A 19,294-nucleotide genomic window follows, 5' to 3' on the forward strand; every position below is an offset into this window, starting at 1 on the left:
GAGATTACGCCGATTTTTAGAGTGGTTCGGTCAAATGACCTACTCCACTTGCGATGCCCCTCTTCGATGAGGCTCCCACCTTCCACTAGCAAATCTCTTGAAATGGAAGGGTAAACACCCCTCTTACAACCTTTTACAAGCAGCTCAACCTCTTATAAATTTTCAATAAGAAAGGAGGAGGAGAACTCTCTAGCAAATTGAAAACAAGACTTGCTAAGACTTTCTAAGACTTTTCTCTCAATCAAAATGCTTCTCAAAAGTTGTAACCTCAGCTGAGATTTGAGGGGTATTTATAGGCCTCAAGAGGATTCAAATTTTGGGCTCCAAAATTTGAATTCTCTTAGGGTTCCCGGTGCTGGAGGTGCCACCGCCCAGCCAGGCGGTGCCACCGCCCAGCGCTCGGGTGCTGGACGGTGCAACCGCCCAGCCAAGGAGGTGTCACCGCCCAGCCAGGCGGTGCCACCGCCTGGCACTCCGATTTCACTGGTTTGGCTTAATTTAAGCCTAAACCATATCTGACTTTGGGCCCAGTTGGCCCCTAACCAGGATATAGGATTATCTCTTAATCCTAATCCTAATTACAAGTGAACTACATAACAAAAACACATCCTAAGCAAGCTTTCAACCACAAACGTCGAGTCTTGTTTCCGCGAGCTTTCCGATGAGCTTCTTCCGACGGACACCCATCAAGCTCCTGATCTTGTGATGACTTTAACGAGTAGCCGAGCCTTCTCGGTGATCTCCGTGAACCTCCGACGATCTGTTAGAACCCTTGCAGATTCTAAACTTGGGGTTGATCTCTTTAGGGGATCGGCCTCCTTGGAACTCTATAGGGGTTCCTCCCTCCAAGTTGCTGCTCAAAGGCTGCAGAAAAGATTCATCTATTGCCTGAGAAAAGAGGAGGAATACATGGCTATTTATAGGGCTTCTAAACCCTAACTCCTAATAGGACTCCTACTTAAGACTCTTACTTCTAACCAACTCCTAATAGGACTCCTACTCAAGACTCCTATTCCCTTACAACTCCTAATTCTTCTCTAAGAAAAAACCTCCTACATGAATGTCCCTCTCAATTAGGACTCTCCTAGCTAGAGTCCTAACAGAATGTCCCTCTCAATTAGGACTCTCCTAGCTAAAGTCCTAACAGTTTTACATGAATGTCCCTCTCAATTAGGACTCTCCTAGCTAGAGTCCTAACATTTTTACATGAATGTCCCTCTCAATTAGGACTCTCCAAGCTAGAGTCCTAACAGACCCGCCCTCTTCAAATCAGCCTTGTCCTCGAGGCTGATGATTCATGAATTCTGGGAATTTGATCTTCAAGTCGTCATAGTTCTCCCAAGTGGCATCTTCTTTTGGTAGGTTCGCCCACTGTATTAGCACTTCATTAGTGGGTCGTCGTCGTCGAGTCACGATCCGTCGATCAATAATGGCACTTGGCTGGGTCTGGAGTTCTCTTTGGGTAGTCATATTTGGTGGGTGGCTTTGGGCTGTCTCCAAGCACCTGTTTAAAACTTCCGGTTGGCTATTGGTTTGTGGGTGATATGTCATACTCCTTTTCAATTTAGTACCCTGCATATAGAATAACTTTGTCCAAAATCTGCTATTGAAGATGCAAGTAGAATTTGTCACAAGCACAATGCGTCCCTTATAGTGTAATTCTTTTGAGTCCCAATTGTAATGAGCCATGGGGCTTGGTGCTTCCTCCAATTTTTTTATAATCTTACTAGTATCTGAATCTTCTTGCCATTCCATCTTAATATCCTCAAGGAAGTCGTTGGTCGGAAGTGAAACGGTCGAAACTTCAACTTGCTCGGGTAGCTGCGAAAGCGCATCTGCAAGAACATTCTCTTTCCTCTTTTTGTAAATTATTTCAAAATCAAATCCAAGAAGTTTTGTTACCCATTTTTGCTGCTCGGGGGAAGATATCTTCTGTTCCAAGAGATATTTTAGGCTTTTATGGTCGGTCTTGATTTGAAAGTATCGCCTGATCAAGTACAATCTCCACCTCGTTGCTGCACGCACAATGGCGAGCATCTCCTTATCATATGTTGACATATTTTGATCAGAGGGAGATAATGCCTTGCTAGTGTATGTGAGTGGTCGACCATCTTGCATGAGAATGGCTCCAATTCTGACTCCAGATGTGTCGGCCTCAATAATGAAGGGTCGGTTGAAATCTGGTAGTGTTAGCACCGGCGTCGTCGTCATGGCTGCCTTAAGTTTGTCGAAGGCAGCGGAGGCTCTGTCCAACCATTGGAAGACATTTTTTTCTAGTAAGGAAGTAAGTGGTGCACTGACCTTTCCATAGTTTTTCACGAACTTGCGGTAGTAGCCTGTTAAACCCAGAAAGCCATGTAGCAATTTTATGTTTCTCGAGGTCGGCCAGTTTTGCATTGCTCCAATTTTGAAGGGGTCCACTGCCACACCTTCCTCTGATATGATATGCCCAAGATATTCCACCTTTTGTTGAAGAAAGCAAAAATTTGTGGTTGTTGTGTGTTCAAAAGATGGTTTTCCGTATGTCTTCTTCGCATGCTCGTATTTGATGATACTCGGATCAAAGGTCCAGCTTTGTAAAGATTTGTGCTCCCTTTCATCTAGCAATTCATCTACTATTGGAATAAAGTATTTGTCCTTGATGATTATGCCATTGAGAGCTCGGTAATCAACACATATTCTCCTTGTTCCGTCCTTCTTGCATACAAGTAGCACCGGCGAAGAGTAGAGGTTGCAACTTGGCCGAATAACTCCTGTTTCGAGCATCTCTTTTATAATACTTTCTATTTCATCCTTCTGGAGATGTGGATACTGATATGGCTGAGCATTTGCTGAAGATTTTCCTGGAAGAATCATTATACAATGATCATGTCGACAGGTAAGAGGTAGGTTGCGCGGTTCGTCAAATATATTTGAAAATTCAGCAAGCAAAGGAAGTAGATTTGGATCTTCAAATTCTGTTAGCTCTCCCTTAGTTTGCTGCTCAAGTTGTACCAAAAAGCCGCTGCATGCTTTATGCAAAACATTCTCCATTTGTTGTGTGCAAATCGTTGTTATGTCGTCCCCACGTTTCCCGTGCAATGTCACCTGTTTCTCCTTACTGTAAAATTTCATAATTAGTTTCATAAAATTCCAGGAAATATCACCTAATGTCGTCAACCATTTAATTCTGAGCATGGCCTCATGATTGTTAAGAGGGAGAAGGAAGAAATCTGCAATTATCTCTTGGTCCTACAGCAATAGTTTCTCCTGCAAGCGCCTATGATCACAATTCAAAATCCGTCCGTCGGCGACCTTAACATCAAACTTGCAGCGATTCTCGATAGGTAATGATATCCGAACAGCAAGCTTACTATTTAGGAAGTTAGTAGTACTGCCCGTGTCGATGAGAACAGTGATTGGTTGTTGTTTGAGAAGGCCTCCAATTTTCATCGTTTGCGGGTTTGAGTAGCTAGCTAGTGTATGTACCGTAACTTCGGTCGATTGTGGCTCTTCTTGTGCATCTTCTTCTTCATATTCAAAGCTCTCTTTTGGATGTTCAATGACCTCTTCTTCTATCGGTTCAATCATAAGAAGTCCTCCTTTACTGCAGCGATGCTCACGGCTCCACGGCTCGTCATAATGCCAACATAACCCCTTCGCATATCGCTCCCGAAGCTCTTCTCCTGTTAACCTCTTTGGTGCAGGGACTTGGTCGACAGTAGGGGGGGCTGAGGGCTTCAATATTACTAGTTGAGGAGTGACCCTAGTCCTCCGAGCTTCATGGTTCAATTGCTCCTCTTGATGTCGTGCGAAAGAGATGGCTGCCATAAGCGTATACGGTTGTCGCGCTTTAACTTCTCCTCGGATCTCCGGCTTCAAGCCCTCAATGAAGGTCCTCAATAGCTGTTTTTGAGACCAATCATGATTTTGATTAGATAACCTTTCAAACCTGGTTTGGTACTCCTGAATGGTGGAGGTTTGTCGGATCTTTGCTAGTTGTTTGTCAATATTCTCGTAATCGGTTGGTCTGAAGCGAATCAGCAGTTCTTCTTTGAATTGTCGCCATGAAAGGACTCCATAAGTATGTTCAAACCAGTCAAACCATTGAATAGCATCCCCTTCAAGATGTATAGCTGCAATTTTCACCATAGATACATCCGCGGTTTTGTGGTACCGAAAATATCGCTCCACATGCGAAATCCAACCAATCGGGTCTCCTTCTTCCCATCTAGGGAAGTCCACTCTCATGCATGGATAGTTGGGGTTGGTCATAGAGCTTCCCCTCTCTTGGAAGTCATCTCTTCGGGCTTGGTGTGATTGGGCAAAGCTCTCTCCTTGATATGATTTCTTCGGGCTTAGTGGTCGGCCCAATCTGAGTTCGGTAAAGAGCGTCCGAATCTTATCCTCCATTCGCGCCTCCAAGGCTTCGAATTTAGCATTGATTGCCTCCTTAGATGCCATAGTATATGGCCCCAAATCAATGATGTTAAGATCTCTCTTTTGCTGTTGGGTTAAAGGCATGTATAGGTTGAGAGAAGTGATGGTCAAAAGTGTTGGTGGATTGGTGGATGTAGGCTACGGTTTAGGCTTGTTTTGTGGCTGTTTTGGGTGCAGTTTGAGGGTGTGGTTTGGTAGAGTTTTAGGGCTCTGGATGAAAGTTTTGGATCTGTGGTAGATGGTAGCAAAGGTTTGACAGAAATCCGTGGAAGTTGCAGCAAGTATGTGCTGTCTTGTAAGAGTAGAATTGTCGTCGAAGAAACAACGGTTTCTTGACGTAATTTCCACCAAAAACTTAAGAGAATTGAGGAGGGAATTGATAGCAAAATCACAGTTTATATGACAGCAAGGATATCTAATTTAATCAAGAAAATTTTGGCAGTATAACAGCAAAGAAATTGGTGCAAGTTGCAATTGCAGAATTATCGTCGAAAAATTTCAGCGGGTTACGATGAAAATTTGCAGCAACATAAAATCGTTTTTAAAGATGAATTTCTTAATAGATCAATCTTAGATGGAAGCCAAGATGATATATGAAGTCTATAAGAAATTTCATTCAAAAAAGATTGCAAATAGATGGGTTAAGGCAACGATATGCAGTTGAAATTTTCTGCAGCATAGATTTTCAAGTGTAGCAGATTGGACATAAAAGATCAGTAGTTTATATTGAGAATTTTTCAATGAAACCAAAGGGAAATCTACTGTTAGGAAGTGTCAAAGATGTCATAAAAATTTCGTAGAAATTTGGATAGAAAAAGCAGAGTAGCAAGATCAAACAGATGGTGCTATGCGGCTTGAATTCTGCAATTCAAGTGCAGCAGATTGGACATAAAAGATCAGTAGTTTATATTGAGAATTTTTTGATGAAACCAAAGGGAAATCCACTGTTAAGAAGTGTCAAAGATATCATAAAAAATTCGTAGAAATTTGGATAGAAAAAGCATAGTAGCAAGATCAAACAGATGGTGCTATGCGGCTGAAATTCTGCAATATATCTTTCGTCGTAGAGATGAAAACTTTGTGACGAAAAGTTTATGCAGCAATATAGGAACGATTTTTTTTTTTTTTTTGTATTTTCGAATAAGGATAACTAAATTGCAGCAGCAGTAAGGTAGGAAACCAGAACCTGTTGCAATTCACGGGGAGATCAAAGGATGATCCGTGGTGGTGGAGATGATGGCGGAATTCGGTGACGATCTTTTAAGCAATTGTGGGAATTGCTTTGGATGGTTGTGGAGGGTTGATGGATGGCTGTGAAAGGGCAGCGAGACGCCAAGAACGCTGCTCTGATACCAGGTGTTAGAACCCTTGCAGATTCTAAACTTGGGGTTGATCTCTTTAGGGGATCGGCCTCCTTGGAACTCTATAGGGGCTCCTCCCTCCAAGTTGCTGCTCAAAGGCTGCAGAAAAGATTCATCTATTGCCTGAGAAAAGAGGAGGAATACATGGCTATTTATAGGGCTTCTAAACCCTAACTCCTAATAGGACTCCTACTTAAGACTCTTACTTCTAACCAACTCCTAATAGGACTCCTACTCAAGACTTCTATTCCCTTACAACTCCTAATTCTTCTCTAAGAAAAAACCTCCTACATGAATGTCCCTCTCAATTAGGACTCTCCTAGCTAGAGTCCTAACAGAATGTCCCTCTCAATTAGGACTCTCCTAGCTAAAGTCCTAACAGTTTTACATGAATGTCCCTCTCAATTAGGACTCTCCTAGCTAGAGTCCTAACATTTTTACATGAATGTCCCTCTCAATTAGGACTCTAGCTTTAACACGATCTCTTCGGCGAACTTCCGAAAATTCCGATAGGTTCCCGATTTCTTCTCGGTTGGTTCCGGCAGCATCTCCGACGATTCTTCGGACTCTTAAACGTCCATCGATCTTGACTCCGGTATTCTTGCTTTGTGTTTTCTGGTTATCGTAGTTAATCCTGCACACTTAACTCAATAATATGGATTAGATCAATTAACCCATCAATTGATTTCTGTTAGGATCGAGAGCACTAAGAGGGGGGGGGTGAATTAGTGCAGCGGAAATCTTTCAGCGATTAAAAACGAAAGCTGCGTTCGTTCGATAAAAACTATTTTGATGCAAAAGCCGATTCTAAGATTACTTATGATTAAGTGCAGTTTACGTTTAAACACAGTTAGCATCTAAACGCAGTTTGCGTCTAAATGCAGATTGCGTCTAAACTCAGATTGCGTCTAAGCGCAGTTTGCGTCTAAGCGCAGATTGCGTCTAAGCGCAGTTTGCGTCTAAACACAGTTTGCGTCTAAGCGCAGTTTAAGAAAAAGTATAAAGACAATGTGCTGCTATTGTATAGCTCAAAAAGTAATCTGCAAAAAGCAGATTTATGTCTAAACGCAGATTTACGTCTAAACGCAGATTTACGTCTTAAACGTAGATTTACGTCTGAACTTTGAAACTCGTTTGTATATTCGCAGAAGACAGTATGCAATTGAAATCAAGACATAAACGTAAACTGAAATCTGATGATTGTGCGAGGAAAGCCGATTTACATCTAAATGCAGTTTTACGTCTAAATATTGAAACTCGTTGGTAAAATTGCAGAAGACAGTTTGCAGTTATAAATAGAATCAAAATGTAAATGTAAACTGCAAAGAAACTCGTTCGTAAAAGCGCCGAAGACAGTTCGCAGTTATAAACAGATTCAAGACGTAAATGTAAGCTGCAATGTAAAGATCGTACGAAAACACCTTTTGACGTCTGAATGCAGATTCGGAAAGATTAGAACTTAGAAGCTTGTTCGTAAAAGCGCAGAGAGCAGTAGCTATGTAGGATGTTTGCAGTAATGATAAAGTGCTCAAAATAAACACAAACCAGAGATTTAGAGTGGTTCGGTCAGTCTTGACCTACTCCACTTTTGGCTTCCTCCACCGGCGAGGTCACCGACGTCAACTAGGGGCCTTCCTTCAATGGGCGAAGGCCAACTGCCCTTTTACAGTTTCTCTCCTTTTGACGGGCTCAGGAGACAACCCTTACAGATCCTTTCTCTCCTCTCTTTACAACTCAAGACTTGAAGAACAGAAAAGAGGAGAACTTTAGGACTTTACACAAATTTGAGCTCTTAGAATCACTGAAAAGATCAAGAATTCAGTGTGGATCTGTATGTTTTCAGTGCTGAATGGGTGGGGTATTTATAGGCCCCAACCCAATTCAAATTTGGAGCTCAAAACGATCAAATCCCGGAATTCCGGGATCAGGCGGTTGCACCTCTTGACTGGAGAGGTTGCACCGCCTGGTAGAGCTCGAGGACTGAGCCCAGGCGGTTGCACCTCTCTGTCAGGGGCGGTTGCATCTCCTGAGTCTGGCTCGGAGACTGAGCCCCAGGCGGTGCCACCTCTTGACTGAGGCGGTTGCACCTCTCTGCTAGAGCTCGAAGACTGAGCTCAGGCGGTGCCACCTCTCTGTCAGGGAGGTTGCACCGCCCAGTCTAGCTCGAAGACTGAGCTCAGGCGGTGCAACCTCCTGGCTGGGGCGGTTGCACCTCCCAGTCTCGCTGGGAGGCTTAGCCCAGGCGGTGCCACCTCCTGGCCTAGGCGGTTGCACCTCCTGGTGCAATCAGGGTCCGAATGGTTAGCTCCATTCGGCCCAATTTCAGTCTTTCAGGGGCCCAATTGCCCCAAGATTAAGCTAATGGGATCACCTCCCATTTTCCAACTTAATCAACGTGCTAACTACGATTAGATCTAAGACAATTTCTGCAGCTTTGCTTCGGTGCGTCAATCGCTTCTTCCGGCGAGTTTCTGGCAAACTTCCGTCGATCATCCGATGAACCCTCGGTGATGCTCCTGCGGACTTCCGGCAAACTCCTGGACTTGCGACGATCCACTTGGCAAGTTCCGACGAGCTTCGCTTGGCAAGCTTCTGGACTTCTCGGATCTGTTCTCGCAGAACCTCCGACGACCGTCCGAACTTCCGTCGAACTCTCGAACTCCCAACGTGATCATGAACTTGACTCCGGCGCAACTCCTGTTGCTTGTATAACTTTCATCGTAGTTAATCCTGCACACTTAAAACAAAAACTTCGATCGAGACAATTAATCCTAAGCAATTAACCAAGTTGTCTGGCATGTCATTAGTCCCTCGACGCTTCGTCCGATTCTTCGACGCATCGTCCTTTCCTGCAGCCTATTGCCCAATTGGCCAGTTGACTCCGCAACTCTGATATCCTTGGCACAATACCCGCTCTTCTTGGCCCGATGCCCGAGTCCACGGCCCGAAGCCTTCTGTCGATACGTCGACCGATCCACCGGCCCGACGTCCAATCTTCTGACATGTTCCTCCGGCACAACATGATGTTCCTGCTTTAATTGTCTCATCCTAATCGAAGCACCCTGCGTCACTCAAAACGCAGATTAAATCATAAACATATATCAAGGAGTTTCATCATCAAAATACGAGATTCAACAATCTCCCCCTTTTTGATGATGACAACTACTTGATGACGGAGTTAAACTTAACTCCCGGAGTTTAAACAAACTCCCCCTATCAATATGCCTTATTGATAGAAACTCTTAAATTCAAAAATCTAAGCAACATTCATCATAAACGGAGTTAACCTTAACTCCCAGAGTTTAAACAAACTCCCCCTATCAATATGCCATATTGATAGAAACTCTTGGATTCAAAATTCCAAGCAACATGTCATCATAAACTTATGCATAACATGTGATGTCATCAACATACTTCTCCCCCTTTGTCATCAACAAAAAGGAGAAGTACCACAATCAAGTGTTTGTGATGTAAGTTTTAACTCATTGCATGAAAAACATAATATCAAGTTTTATCATCATGCAGTTTTGAAGCCAGAAAATTTAGCAAATGTTACATCATGCTTAGAACATTCAAGCTATCGAGTTTTAGATATGCAAGTTTTACAGCATACAAGATAGCACTTTTATGCAAGCTAGCAATGTTGCAACATTTTAGAACTTGCAAGCTAGCAATTTAGAGATGTTCAAGAAGGCAACTCTTGCTTCTTGAAATATGCAAGTTGTAAGCTAGCAAATTTTTACGATATGCAAGTTTTGCTTCTTGAGATAGGCAAGATAGCACTTTTGCAAATTTTTGTTTGGCAAGCTTGTGATGTTCAAGATAACAAGCTCTTTCTTCTCTTTTGAGAAGTGTCATTTTTGCTTTCTTTGCAAAGTGCAAGCTAGCAAAATGCCAAACTAGCAAGAGATAATGTTTTACATGAGGCAAGCAAACAATTTGGCAAGTGTTACATTTGCATCTTCTCTTTATATGTGCAAGAAAATAAATGAGTTTTTGCATTTTCTTGACATTTCAAGCTAGCAATTATCGGTGATGTTCAAGATAGCAATTTCTTCTCTTTTGTAATTTTTGCCTTTTTTTTTTTTGAATTGTGCTAGCAAGTTATCTCCTCCTTAGTCATTGTCAAAAAGAAGGGAAAACCCTTTCTGTCAATTTCTAAATCATGACAAAGGTGAGTAATCATTCTTATTTCAAAATTCCATAATTGAGATAAACCTTGAATTCAAATCAAGGCAATTTTAATCAAGGTTCATATCATATGCAATACATTACGTAGAAAGCATAAGTATTGCATGTATCATTTTAGCAACAAATCGTAGCATTTCATCACATGGCAAGATATCATCAAGTAGAATTACAATGCAAGTTCTTGATATCTTAACATGATGAAAATTCAAATATGGCACTTATAGTATCAATTCATATATTTCTCCCCCTTTATCATCAACAAAAGGAGAAGTAGCTCTAGCTATTTTAAAATATATGCAAGTTTTTATAACATGAAGCTATATTTTCATCACAACATATAAGCACAAAAGCATAGCAAGATTCTTAGGTTCAATCATGGCAATTCAACACTTGCTTCATGTGCAAGATTGCAATTGCTTTTCTTTGCATGTTCTAACTAGCAAAAGCTTTCTCCCCTTTGATTTTGTCGAAAAGAAGGGAGAAATCAATGGCCAAAAATTTTTAATTATTATACAGGCCATATTACAAAATCTTGTCATGATATCAAGAAAGTTCAAAAAGGACATGATCCATTCAACAAATCCTTTTAATAGGGCAAAGGAATTATATAACCAAGAATCATGATTAAAATATTTCAATATCATAGATCAAGTCATGATTCGTGATTCATCATAAAGCAAATTAATTTTCAGTCATCACATAAGGCATTTAAAGAATTTTTGAAACATAGAAGAATGATTAATTTAAGCATGTAATGTTTCAATCAAAATCAAGTCATGAATACCAATACTTTCATATTGTGAGTATCAATTCATGAATACCAAAAGATATTATTTGTGATTTCAATTTTGCAAGATCATGATTATGATTTAGACATAACTTATTCAAATCAAATCGTCAACTTGAAACTCATAATCAAGTCATTAAAATTAATTTCGAAATTCACAAAATATCATGAAATCAAAAGACAAGTTGCATTTCATTTGAAGAACTCCTTTTTGATAAATGTAGGGAGCATAATGAACAATCTTGATTTATAAAGAGCTTCATGTTATAATTATCAAGATCATGATTTTAATAATTATTCTCTTTAGCAAAAAATCACAAAGGCACTTTATTTTTGCATAAGAAATCTCATTGTATTATGATTTATAAATTTTTTTTTTTTGCACATGAATCATAGGAGATATGTATGTGAAACAAATCTTTGCAAGCAAAGACACTATCATTCATATTTCAAGATGGAATTTATAAGCAGGAATCATTTCATCAAATCCATTTTAGAAAAATATTTTTCAAAAGTGTATGAGAAAATCCGATTGTTAGGATACCAATTGTTAAGTGAATCCGAAAATGAAATTAGTACTTTCATACATTCGGATAAGATTTTGCTATAGATTTTCAAGTTCAATTATGAAGATAAAATATGCTCATGATCATAAAAATTTATGTATCCAAAACATATAATTTCCAACATGTTATAGTGTAAAATCATCATGGCAATTAAGTGTTTTGAACATTGAATCAAGAATGTCCGAAAAATAATCTTAACACGTTCATGCATTCGAGCACATTTTTACCATAGTTTTTCAAATATACTCATGAGAATAACACATGCTTATCATCGGCTTAAAATCTCATGCATAAAATTGTTAATCGAAATATTTAATTTCATCATTATGCATTTCTTCAAATCAAACATGATCTTTAATCAAAATCGAGAAATAACAATGGAAATCAACGTAATGCACATTATTACTTCTTAACCATGATTTCATATTTTCAATCAAGATCATTTTATTTGTTTATCATAAAATATGCAATATTATCATTTTCGAAATTACTTAGTATGATCATAATAATTTTTTTAACATGTAATTTTTAAGAAAATTAATTCTAAACTAAAATAGAAAAATACATCATGAAAGCATCAAGTAATTTCAAAATAAATTAGGGGGATTTCGATTACCTCATCATTGTAGGCTGTTAAGGCGTAGTTTGCCGCCTTGCTTTTGTTGACTTTCTCTTCTTCGGAGGAGCTTGATTCATCCCAATTTTTGTTCTTCTTCTTGCGTTTAAAGCAAGTAGTTTGATTCTTTTTGCTTTTTAATTTTCGTTTCATTTGTAGTTTAAGTTCACCATCACTTGAGCTTATGCTCGAGTGGTCTTCAAATGTTCTATGTCCCAAATCCTTCTTGTTCTTTGGAAGGTTGTTTTGTTCATCATTGTCCTCATCACTTGAGTCATCGCTCAAGTGGCATTCATTTGTCCAGAGTTCCAAATCCTTCCTGTTCTTTGGAAGGTAATTGTGTTCAACATGTTCAGCATGTGCATTGTGTACCATTTCATATGTGATCAATGAACCAATTAGTTCTTCAAGTGGAAATTGGTTCAAGTTTTTCGATTCTTGAATAGCAGTTACTTTTGAATCCCAAGTTTTAGAAAGTGAGCGCAAAGCTTTGTTAACGAGTTCAAAGTCCGAAAAGCTTTTACCAAGTGATTTTAAACCATTGACGACATCCGTAAAACGGGTGTACATGTCAACAACGGTTTCGCTTGGTTTCATATGAAAAAGCTCGAAATCATGCAGTAAAATATTAACTTTCGAGTCTTTGACTCTACTAGTTCTCTCGTGCGTGATTTCAAGAGTGCGCCAAATATCGAAAGTCGTTTCGCACAAAGAAACCCGATTGAACTCATTTTTGTCCAAAGCACAAAATAAGGCATTCATAGCCTTTGCGTTTAAAGAAAAATACTTCTTCTCCAAATCCGACCATTCGTTCGTCGGTTTAAAGGGAAGTTGAAAACCGTTTTCAATGATATTCCATAAATCCAGATTTAGAAAAATCAAGAAAACTCTCATTCGAGTTTTCCAATAAGTGTAGTCCAATCTGTTAAAGAACGGTGGACGAAAGACCGAAAAGCCCTCTTGAAGAGCCATTTCTCTCGGGTGTAAATCCGAAATGAGAAATACCCCGCTCTGATACCAATTGTTAGGATCGAGAGCACTAAGAGGGGGGGGGGGGGTGAATTAGTGCAGCGGAAATCTTTCAGCGATTAAAAACGAAAGCTGCGTTCGTTCGATAAAAACTATTTTGATTCAAAAGCCGATTCTAAGATTACTTATGATTAAGTGCAGTTTACGTTTGAACACAGTTAGAGCCTAAACGCAGTTTGCGTCTAAATGCAGATTGCGTCTAAACTCAGATTGCGTCTAAGCGCAGTTTGCGTCTAAGCGCAGATTGCGTCTAAGCGCAGTTTGCGTCTAAACACAGTTTGCGTCTAAGCGCAGTTTAAGCAGAAGTATAAAGACAATGTGCTGCTATTGTACAGCTCAAAAAGTAATCTGCAAAAAGCAGATTTACGTCTAAACGTAGATTTACGTCTAAACGCAGATTTACGTCTTAAACGTAGATTTACGTCTGAACTTTGAAACTCGTTTGTATATTCGCAGAAGGCAGTATGCAATTGAAATCAAGACGTAAACGTAAACTGAAATCTGATGATTGTGCGAGGAAAGCCGATTTACGTCTAAATGCAGTTTTACGTTGAAATGTTGAAACTCGTTGGTAAAATTGCAGAAGACAGTTTGCAGTTATAAATAGAATCAAAATGTAAATGTAAACTGCAAAGAAACTCGTTCGTAAAAGCGCAGAAGACAGTTCGCAGTTATAAACAGATTCAAGACGTAAATGTAAGCTGCAATGTAAAGATCGTACGAAAACACCTTTTGACGTCTGAATGCAGATTCGGAAAGATTAGAACTTAGAAGCTTGTTCGTAAAAGCGCAAAGAGCAGTAGCTATGTAGGAGGTTTGCAGTAATGAAAAATTGCTCAAAATAAACACAAACCAGAGATTTAGAGTGGTTAGGTCAGTCTTGACATACTCCACTTTTGGCTTCCTCCACCGGCGAGGTCACTGACGTCAACTAGGGGCCTTCCTTCAATGGGCGAAGGCCAACTGCCCTTTTACAGTTTCTCTCCTTTTGACGGGCTCAGGAGACAACCCTTACAGATCCTTTCTCTCCTCTCTTTACAACTCAAGACTTGAAGAACAGAAAAGAGGAGAACTTTAGGACTTTACACAAATTTGAGCTCTTAGAATCACTGAAAAGATCAAGAATTCGGTGTGGATCTGTATGTTTTCAGTGCTGAATGGGTGGGGTATTTATAGGCCTCAACCCAATTCAAATTTGGAGCTCAAAACGATCAAATCCCGGAATTCCGGGATCAGGCGGTTGCACCTCTTGACTGGAGAGGTTGCACCGCCTAGTAGAGCTCGAGGACTGAGCCCAGGCGGTTGCACCTCTCTGTCAGGGGCGGTTGCACCTCCTGAGTCTGGCTCGGAGACTGAGCCCCAGGCGGTGCCACCTCTTGACTGAGGCGGTTGCACCTCTCTGCCAGAGCTCGAAGACTGAGCTCAGGCGGTGCCACCTCTCTGTCAGGGAGGTTGCACCGCCCAGTCTAGCTCGAAGACTGAGCTCAGGCGGTGCCACCTCCTGGCTAGGGTTGTTGCACCTCCCAGTCTCGCTGGGAGGCTTAGCCCAAGCAGTGCCACCTCCTGGCCTAGGCGGTTGCACCTCCTAGTGCAATCAGGGTCTGAATGGTTAGCTCCATTCGGCCCAATTTCAGTCTTTCAGGGGCCCAATTGCCCCAAGATTAAGCTAATGGGATCACCTCCCATTTTCCAACTTAATCAACGTGCTAACTACGATTAGATCTAAGACAATTTCTGCAGCTTTGCTTCGGTGCGTCAATCGCTTCTTCCGGCGAGTTTCCGGCAAACTTCCGTCGATCATCCGATGAACCCTCGGTGATGCTCCTGCGGACTTCCGGCAAACTCCTGGACTTGCGACGATCCACTTGGCAAGTTCTGACGAGCTTCGCTTGGCAAGCTTCTGGACTTCTCGGATCTATTCTCGCAGAACCTCCGACGACCGTCCGAACTTCCGTCGAACTCTCGAACTCCCAACGTGATCATGAACTTGACTCCGGCGCAACTCCTGCTGCTTGTCTAACTTTCATCGTAGTTAATCCTGCACACTTAAAACAAAAACTTCGATCGAGACAATTAATCCTAAGCAATTAACCAAGTTGTCCGGCATGTCATTGGTCCCTCGACGCTTCGTCCGATTCTTCGGCGCATCGTCCTTTCCTGCAGCCTATTGCCCAATCAGCCAGTTGACTCCGCAACTCCGATATCCTTGGCACAATACCCGCTCTTCTTGGCCCGATGCCCGAGTCCACGGCCCGAAGCCTTCTGTCGATACGTCGACCGATCCACCGGCCCGACGTCCAATCTTCTGACATGTTCCTCCGGCACAACATGATGTTCCTGCTTTAATTGTCTCATCCTAATCGAAGCACCCTGCGTCACTCAAAACGTAGATTAAATCATAAACATATATCAAGGAGTTTCATCATCAAAATACGAGATTCAACAATTTCATCATCAAAATCTGAGATTCAAAAATCTCTCCCTTTTTGATGATGACAATCAATTGATGACGGAGTTAAACATAACTCCCCCTATCTATATGCCATATTATGAGAAGATGAAAACACTTGAATTTCATCCATTGAATTCAAGCATAAACCGATAAGTTCTAACCGTAGAGCTTATCGTTATTCTCATTAAGCAATAGTAAATGCGAAACTTCGATGAAACTCATAAGTCAAATGATATGGGACAATTTTTACTACGATAGGAGATAAAGATTTTCAACATGAATTTCATGATATCGATGTAAGGCATGCTTTCAATATGATCAATCAATCTTGTGATATTCTCAAGGATTTTGCAAGGCATATAAGACATTCATATCACACAAGCTTTTGCAATTCATATAAGTCATGCTATTAAAATGATACAAGTCATCACTTTTCTCCCCCTTTGTCATCAACAAAAAGGGAATGAGACTTGAAGCACATAATTTATCATACAAAGATTTTATCATTGATCATACATCACTCATCTATATTATCATTGATCATACAAAGATTTTATCATTCAAAATTAAGTATGCTAAAATATTTACGCAGAGTTCATCTTAAAGGAAAATTCAGCATTCATCCATATTATCAAATCTCTTCTTTTTATAAATAACAAAAATTATAGATGTACAAAGAAGAGATTGGGATAAGAAAAAATTTTTTAAGTAGTAACTCCAATAAGTCAATATCATAATTCGAATACAAATCTATTCAAATTCAATTCGTCAACTTGAAACTCATAATCAAGCCATCAAAATCAATTTCGAGATTCAAAATATCATAAAATCATTAATCTTGATCAGAAGGAAGCGTTGTTTGACTCAAGATAGGATAAGATAATTTAACAAGTCACCGAGGAACGGAGAGAGAATAAAAAACTTTACGGAAAATCCATTTAAACAAGTTTATTCTTAGGGACAATTTAACATACCTAATTCCCTTCTAATGAATTCAAATTGGTCTTCATTCAAAGCTTTTGTAAATATATCTACTAATTGATGCTTGTGTCAATGAATTCTAGAACAACATCATTGTTAAGGACATGATCGCGTATGAAATGATGCCTAACGTCGATGTGCTTAGTTTTAGAGTGCTGAATTGGATTTTTAGTAAGACATATGGCACTAGTATTATCACATTTTATGGGAATGTTTTTAAAGTGAATTCCATAGTCTTTTAATGTATTTTTCATCCAAATGACTTGCAGCAATGTATTCGGCTTCCGCCGTAGATAGTGCAACTGAATTTTGTTTCTTGGAAGTCCAAGAAACAAGTGCATGTCCTAAAAATTGGCATGTTCCGGATGTACTTTTTCTATCTATCCTGCATCCGCCAAAATCGGCATCTGCATAAGCTATTAGATCAAATTTTTCAGATTTTGGATACCACAATCCTAAATTTGGAGTTCCTTTAAGATACCTAAATATTCTTTTAACACTCTTTAGATGAGATAATTTAGGATTAGACTGAAACCTAGCTCAAAGTCCTACACTAAACATAATATCTAGTCTAGTCGCGGTGAGGTAGAGTAGACTACCTATCATTCCCCTATATGTTTTTTGATCAAAATTTTCACTATTTTCATCCATATCTAACTTAGTCGCAGTACTCATAGGGGTGTTTATTGCTTTTGAATTATCCATGTTAAATCGTTTTAGCAATTCTAATGTATATTTGGATTGGTTAAGAAATATACCATCACTAAGTTGTTTGATTTATAATCCTAAAAAGAAAGTTAATTCACCCATTAAACTCATTTCAAATTCATGACTCATACATTTGGCAAATGATTCACATAGTGATTCATCCGAAGAGCCAAAAATAATATCGTCAACATAAATTTGTACAATAAGAAAATTATTTTCAAAATATTTAATAAACAATGTAGTATCAACCTTGCCTTTGGTAAAATTATTTAAAATAAGAAAGGAACTAAGCCTTTCATACCAAGCTTTAGGAGCTTGTTTCAAGCCATAGAGGGCCTTTAGGTACCCATTTGATTTTGGGTGCCTCAAAAATTGACCCACTAACCTTGTTATTTATTTTTGAATCCTTTATAGTTCCTTTAGGAACCCATATTAATTTTTGTGAACTAATTTTCCTAAATGGACATTTGTAGACAATATGTCCGGATTTGCAACAGAAGTTGCATTTCATATAAGAGGAAACATGTAATGTAGGTCCTTTTATGAAAGTGGTTGGATTTTGATGTAATCCTTTTACAAATCCAATTCCATTTCTATTTGCGACGTGACCCTTGTGTGCAAGGATCATATCTAATCCTTTGCTACCAACCTTAAACTTGTTTATGGTTTCCTTAAGAAGTAAATTTTCATTTTTTATTGCTTCTAAATGCTCACACTTAGAGCATGGAGGAGTTCGAAGACTATCAAACTTATCTTGTAGCAAAGCATGCTCTTTCTTTAAGATACTTAACTTCTTGCTAACAGTTCTACATTCATCAAATAATTCATGAAAAGCGATAGAGAGTTCTTCAAGAGATAAATCTTCATTAAATAAATCACATACCTCTTCTCCTAAAGCCATTAGCGCGTAATGAGCAACTTGCTCGGTGTTGGACTCCTCTTCTTCGGACGCGCTTGAATCATCCCATGTTGCCTTGAGCGCTTTTTTCTTTGATGTCCTCTTTTTGGCTTGAGGACAATCGTTCTTGTAGTGTCCCGGTTTTTTGCATTCATAGCAAATCACTTGGTCCTTCTTTTGTTCAAATTTATTTTTTACATTATTTTTAAGTTTGTTCTCTCTTAAATATTTTTTAAATTTGAGTCAAAAGTGCAATGTCATTGTCACTGTCCTCATCACTTGATGTTCCTTTCAAGTGGTCTTCTTGTGATTTGAGTGCCATATCCTTCCTGTTCTTTGGAAGGGGGTTCTCGAGCTCGTCATGAGCTTTGAATGTCATTTCGTAGGTCATTAGAGACCCAATGAGTTCTTCAAGAGGGAATGCTTTAAGGTCTTTGGCCTCTTGAATGGCCGTAACTTTTGGATCCCAACTTTTAGGGAGGGATCTTAAGATTTTAGTTACTAGTTCAAAGTTAGTAAAATCTTTACCAAGAGCTTTGAGTCCATTGATGACATCCGTAAACCGGGTGTACATGTCTCCGATTGACTCACTTGGTTTCATTCGGAAAAGTTCGTAAGAGTGCACAAGGATGTTGATTTTGGACTCTTTCACTCGGCTAGTGCCTTCATGAGTGACCTCAAGAGTTCTCCAAATATCAAAAGCCGAATCACACATTGAAACACGATTAAATTCGTTTTTGTCTAATGCACAAAACAAGGCATTCATAGCCTTTGCATTTAAAGAAAAAACCTTCTTCTCCGATTCATTCCATTCGCTCATCGGAAGAGAAGATTTTTGAAATCCATTCTCGACAATAGACCAAAGCTCAAAGTCCATAGAAATGAGGAAGATTCTCATGCGAGTCTTCCAATATGTGTAATCCGACCCATTAAACAAAGGTGGTCGTGCAATAGAATGGCCCTCTTGCATGCCGGAGTAAGCCATCTCTCTTGGGTATTAAACCAAATATGAGAGATAACCTTGCTCTGATACCACTTGTTAGGATCGGAGCGGCACTAAGAGGGGGGGGTGAATTAGTGCAGCGGATTAAAACTTCGATTTTAACAAAATCTTTCGTACGATAAGAATGGAACTTGAAAAGTTTAACTTGAAAGCGTATTCTTAAAATTGCGCAGCAAGGGTAATAAGGAAATAAAGCAGTAAGAAGATTTGCAGTAATGTAAATGACAATAATAAAATGCAAACCAGAGATTACGCCGATTTTTAGAGTGGTTCGGTCAAATGA

Source organism: Musa acuminata, chromosome BXJ3-8 (genome assembly GCF_036884655.1).
Source record: "Musa acuminata AAA Group cultivar baxijiao chromosome BXJ3-8, Cavendish_Baxijiao_AAA, whole genome shotgun sequence".
Lineage (NCBI taxonomy): Eukaryota > Viridiplantae > Streptophyta > Magnoliopsida > Zingiberales > Musaceae > Musa > Musa acuminata.